The sequence below is a fragment of the Thrips palmi genome, unplaced genomic scaffold (assembly GCF_012932325.1).
Source record: "Thrips palmi isolate BJ-2018 unplaced genomic scaffold, TpBJ-2018v1 HiC_scaffold_10, whole genome shotgun sequence".
NCBI classification, from domain to species: Eukaryota; Metazoa; Arthropoda; class Insecta; order Thysanoptera; family Thripidae; genus Thrips; species Thrips palmi.
Window position 1 is genome coordinate 6621205 of NW_023144621.1, and position 6000 is coordinate 6627204.

The following is a 6000-nucleotide window of genomic DNA, read 5'->3' on the forward strand; positions in this document are numbered from 1 at the left end:
TGGTCGCACCTAATTGAAAGAGGGAGAGAGAGGGGGGAGGCGTGTGGCCGAGCGTGTTGACAAACTATGAAGCGCCATGCCGACGACGACGGTCCACAGTCCGAACGTCGACGCGTCGACGCACTGCCAGTGTACTGCCATAGTGCACTGCCCGGCCGCGGACTCGACGAGTCGTTCAACCCGTTCAACCTGAGTACTACAATGCACACGCCAAAAAGAATCACACCTCGAAAAATGAAAATTTGTTGGAACAAGCTGGATATATCAGCGTGTGATTGTATTTACGTACTGTAACAGCATGACAGCCTGCCACCTTTTTCCAGCGGCATGGCGCTCTTTTTAGGGGCGGGCCAGGTGGCGAGGGAGGCCTAGATCTCGGCTAGACGACGGCGAGGGGCTGGGAGGGGCGTCCGCGACACCGCGTCGCGTTGCCGCTTCAAAATATCCTCCAAGGACGGGCGGACAGACGGACGGACGGGGGGCAGCGGCCACCACACTGTGTCATGCGTGCAAGTCGACGGCACTTGCAGTGCAGGCCGCAGACTGATTCCGAGAGTTGTTTTCGTCACTCCCTCGCACCCCGACGGCACGCCTCATGAGTGTGAGAGAGACAGAGCGACGAAAAGGACTCGCGGAGTCAGTCTGCAGAAGGAGCAGAGAGGAGACGCGAATGAGTTGCAAAGGAGAAGGGCTGGAAAAGGGGGTCCATCGTTTCGTCCTTACTGCGAGAGTCGCTTTCGTCGCTCTGTCTCTCTCGCACCCATACGGGACGCCCCACGGGTGCGAGAGAGACAGAGCGACGCGGGCGCCTTCACATTCAGAGTGGGCGAGGGCCCCACAACGAGAAAGAGACGCTGTGTGCGTGTGTGTGCGTGTGGGCCTGGCCGACGCGAATTGGCTGAAATGACGGACTGGCATAGTGGACGCTGTCAAGCAGCCTGTTAGCCAGCAGGCTGATTCCGAGAGTCGCCTTCGTCGCTCGGTCTCTCTCGCACCCATGGAGCGTCCCGTATGAGCGCGAGAGAGACAGAGCGACGAAGGCGACTCTCGGAATCAGCCTGCAGGCAGGGCCGGCAGGGCCCAATCGGACGGAACGAGACGCGAAGCGACGCGAGGCCAGCACAACGTTTAGAATCCGTCTCACAGAGATCACTCGGATACACACACCGCACGCGCCTTCGCGCCACGCGCCAGCAACTTACCAAAAAATCTCTATTTCAGATATTTTGGAAACGGTCGACAAGACGTGTAAAGCATAAGACAACAGAATTAGGAAATCGAATTTTAAATTGAAGTCGCCCTCGCCATAAAGTTCCGAACGCTCGCCGTTTAAGAGATACAGTCAGCTTAAGTTAGATTTGTACGTTTTTGTTGTTTTTTTTTCAAGTTGGCACTCTCTGCACTAGGAGTGAGTGCGCCCCGCCCGGCCGTGCAAAAAAGTGTACATAATTCCACACTCAGGGCTTGGCAGGGCTCCGCTCTCCGAGGCGCTCTCTCGCCTTCCGGTTTCCTGCCGAGCATCGTTCCGTTCGTTCCGTCGCTCTGTCTCTGTCGCACTCCCGGGGCGCCCCTTAGGGCCCGTCGGGGCGCGAAAGAGAGAGAGGGAGTCACCCCGGTGGCCCCACTTGGCACTACACCATCCATCAATGCGCGATGCAGCGGGCGCGCCGCGCTCGCCGCGCTAGCGCCATGGAAAGATGGAACCACGCCCTCCCCCACCCCCTTTCCTTCTCGCCAAACTTTTTCCTCGCGTCGACTAACGCGCCGATTTATGGCACTGCAGGCCTGGACGCAAATTAAAAGATGATGCGAGTCGAAACTTTAAAACTTTTCTGGCGGTGGCCCGGTCCAAAGGAGCGGGACGGACGCGGGGAGGCTGCGCGAGGCTGCGCGAGCGAGCCAGGCTGTTCAAACAGAGCGGCCAGGCCGTGCGCCTCAAGAGGGCGCGGGACCGCCGCCGCCCATGTGTTAGAATCCAGGCCGCCCCGCCCCGCCCCGCCCCGCCCTCCGCGATCCCGCAGTCTGCATGCACCGGATGCACCTACAGCCTCCTCCGTCTCTACGGGCCGCGGAGCCCGGCCCAGCAGACGAACAGTCGCTCTGTCTCGCTCGCACCCATGCGGCACCCCGGCACGCCCCGTGAGTGCGAGAGAGACAGGACGAGCCCGGCTGGCTTGGCTTGCTACTACCCACGTGCGCCGCGCCGCCGCGCCCCACCATCCTCCCAAGCCCCAATGGGACTCCGAGACGGGGAATGGAATGAATGGGCAAGTTTCACTACGTCTAGTCCGGTCTGAAACGCGAGCAACAAACAGCTTCAATTACAAAAAATAAATTAAAAAATACATTCTAAAAAATATGTTTTGAAAAAAAGGCAAAGTTTCGGTTTTTATCCGGTTTGGCACATCACAAATACTGGCTAAATCCTGTTACAACGTAAAACTTCACAAATATTTCATGCATTTTAAGCGAAACTATTTTTTATCCAAGCACTTTAAAGAATGCAACACAGAAATGTAATACAGAAAGATCAAGTTGGCCATACATTGACAAAACACACTTTTGAACACCGGGCTGTGATGGAAGGGAGTGGAGTTCAATTCTGGGTAACTTTGATTCAATTCACAGACCAGTGGCTGGGCAAAGGGTCTGGTACGAGATCCATCTACCCCACCTGGCACGACGCCAAAGGTAACATAAATTATCAGGGCAGGCTTCTACTGCCAAACCACTACTCAGACACACACCTGAGAAATTGCAGACGGAATAAATCAACACTCTTGTGAAAAGTAAGTTTGAACTCCCATGAACCATCAGAGCAGTTCGGAAAGGGAGAGAGAATCATCACTACGAGGAAGATGTTGTTATCAAGAACCAACACAATGCCAAAATATGTGCAATGAACCCATAAAGTAAAAGGTCAAGATGTAAAGACATAGTAAGCTGGCATATCAAGAATTTTAAAAGTGAAAATAAAGGTTGACAAAATAAAATAACATTCAAAACATTCACCCCTACGAGAACTCTGCATGAGCTCACTGCTGTGTTTGGACCACAAATTGAAAACCAAGACTAAAAAATTACAAAGCCAGGCCTACCAATAAAGTAGATCGACGCTCAGCTTGGGATTCCGCACGAAAAGCAGAGAGGCTAAATTTAAAACACTACAAGGACGCCCACCACCATAACCTACAACCACAAAACCTCGTAAAAAACAACAGCCCGCACACAACAGTCGCACCGATATAACTCCTAACCTATCTTTGAGGCGCAAGGCAACGCCGAAAGTTTTCAGACACACCTAAAACGGCACACGCAGAACAAAGGGAGCAAAATCAATACCAGACGGGCAGACGGGCGCCACCTAACCTCACTTCTGGCTCGGCCAGGATCGGTCGACATCGACCCGCGCGCTTCGAGAAGGAAAACCCACGCCCCCCGCGGCAGCGGCAGCTAAACCCAGCAAAACCACGCAAGGGCAGCGCCCTTTCGCCGCCATTCACGGCAACCTTCGGTCCAAACCTTTGCTTTTGGTGGACGGCGAGTCCTGGGCTGCTGCTTGTTTATTCAACTGTCAACACGGCCAGAAAAAGCGCTGCATTTCGGGCTACGCCCACACCGAGCGCCGGCGAGCGCGTTCGGAAGACGGCCCGGAACGCGGCGCTCCGCGACGGCCGCGGTTTGAACGCGAAACCGAGAAGGGTCCGCGAAATGCGTGGCAAAAGCGTCGCGCGCCGCGAGGACTCTACTGCTAGTCGGTCGCGAGCGACACGGCAGTCATGGCGGCGGGCGGCGGGCGCAGAGCAGAGCGCAGGGCGGACGCGGGCGCAGCGCGGCGGGGCGGGCGAACTTGCATCTGCGAGGCAAACGCCGCGCCGGCGGGCGTCGCGCCGCGGGCCGCGGACGGGCGGACGCGCAAAGGGACGCCCGCACCGCAAACCACCTCATGCTCACCTTGGAATCGGGGTCCGCTAGCCGGAAGTCCGCGGCGACGACATTAGGACTTGGCCAAAATGCACACCAAGTCGAAATTCTCGCTCCTCCTGCGCGAAGCACGAAGCACGCGAAGCGCGAGCCGAGCGGAGCCGTGTCGGGCCGAGGCGACTCGAGTGTGGGGAGTTGGGCCTCCCCGCCTCGCCGCCTTGCCGCCTACAGCGGTGACGTCACACCCCGCGGCCCGCGCCCCGCGGTCGGCACTACGGATGGGCGTCGCGGGGCGTGGCGGGGCGCGGCGGGGCGCGGCGGGGCGGGCGGGGCGGCAAGCTCGCCGCCGAGGCCGGGGCGCGGTGCAGCGAGCGGCGGCTGCAGCGGCCAGGACGCCGACGGCGGATGCTGCGACTGGCGGCGACGCGGTGGTGCGGCGCCACGACCACGACGGCGTGGCGGACCAGACCAGGATGCGAGCACCGCGTCGACGACCGCGGCCGGAGCACGGAGCGCGTGAACTGCAGCTGGAGCGCAGCTGGAGGCTGGAGACCTCGAAGGCTGCAGCTGCGGACTCCTTCGCTCTGTCTCTCTCGCACTCGCGGGGCGTGCCGTACAGGTGCGAGAGAGACAGCGGCTGTCTGCCCGCCAAGGCAGCGGCGAGTAGTACGGGTAGGGCCGCGTCTGGCAGGTCGGCAAGGCCTTATGCCTGCCGGCCTTATTTGGACTACGCCAGGACAGGTCCGAGGCTCGCGAGGCTCCGAGACCGCCGGGCCTGCCGGGCTGGCGGACTGGCACGTCCTCGCCCACTCCAAGTCCCATCCGCAGCAGGACGGATCCTGGAACGCCAGAAAGGGGAGGGGGGAGTACGGAAAAAATTAACAAGGCATACCGGGTCAACTGAGGAGACGCCGTGTGAGGAGAGCATCGTGGGCAGAGCAAACTATCCGGTAACGTGTGGTGCGCCGTGTTGCCGCGGGGGCAGGGGGCGCGCGCGAGTGACGTTAGGTAATGAGTATCCTTCGCCCTTACCTAACCTTTGCCATTCCGAGAGTCCCTGGAAGCAAGGCGATCCATCGAAGACAGCGTTACCTAATTCGCGGACAATCAACTGAGAAGAGACTCTGTCGCGCCTGTCTTTTCACGGTTCGCCCGGAGAAGAGAGACAGACGCACACACACATACACACGTTCGCGTTACGCCAGCCGTTTCGAACGCCCGTCGGATCGGCCGGACCGGCGTGGAAGCGAGACGGGGCACCGGGTGTGAAAGGGAGAGCGAGTAAAGAGAGACAGATGGGGGCGCGGGGTATTTTTACCCAGGTGCAGGGCAGGGCGGGACCAGGCGAGGGGGGAGGGGTCTCTCCCACGCACGCACACACGGCCGCCTTGTCACGCGCGTGCGACAGAGAGGGAGAGAGGCCGTGGTTTCTGGCGCACCCGGCGTCGTCTCCGTCGTCCGTGGTCCTCCCCCTGCGAGGACAAGACACAAGGCTCGCGTCGCCCGGACAGGTTACGTCAGACGAAAGTCAGACCGTTTCGCGGAAAAATCAGTTCGCCTGGCGGTCACTGCATTTCCCGACGCTCTGTCTCTCTCGCACCGCCGCGGGACGGCCCGTGAGTGCGACAGAGACAGAGGGACGAGTGGAGCCGCCGAGCCCGGTTTATTTCAGGCGGGTAAACAGTGGGCTTTGCCTTTGCACTGCCGGCTGATTTCGAAACGGCGCTTCGTCGCGCTGTCTCTCTCGCGCAGTGCGGGACGCCCCGTGAGTGCGAGAGAGACAGCTCGCCGCCGTCGAGTCCGTGGCGCGCGCCGCGCGGCGAGCCGGGCCCCGGCCACGCCAACAAGGACTCGCGCGACGACGTCGACGCCGTCCTCGGCGGACCCTCGCCGTCGTCGAACCGCGTGCAGCGTGCCAGAGATGGCGTCGATTGGGCTTCGCAACGCCGCGGCACGGCGGCACACACCTGGCTGCGCGTAAAGCACGAAGGTTGGTCCAGTTCCGGCCGCGGGAGTCCGTCCACGGCACTGCAAGCAGCGCGCGGCGCCGGCGTTCCAACCTCGCGGCGCGCGGAC

The 6000-nt window shown here is 60.2% G+C and overlaps 1 protein-coding gene across 7 annotated transcripts in view; it reads right to left on the reverse strand.

Moving 5' to 3' along the window:
* Positions 1-4125, reverse strand: part of LOC117652925 (talin-1) — a 41385-nt gene extending 37260 nt beyond the window's left edge. For 3 of the 7 annotated variants that reach the window (XM_034398124.1, XM_034398142.1, XM_034398153.1), the window contains exon 1: positions 3955-4124. The gene's annotated coding sequence lies outside the window, so the exon portion shown is untranslated. Of the gene's footprint in view, positions 1-3522; positions 3772-3954 lie in introns of those variants that run through there. The other 4 variants (XM_034398133.1, XM_034398161.1, XM_034398180.1 and 1 more) reach the window with 3 other exon arrangements.
* Positions 4126-6000: the final 1875 nt, after the last annotated feature.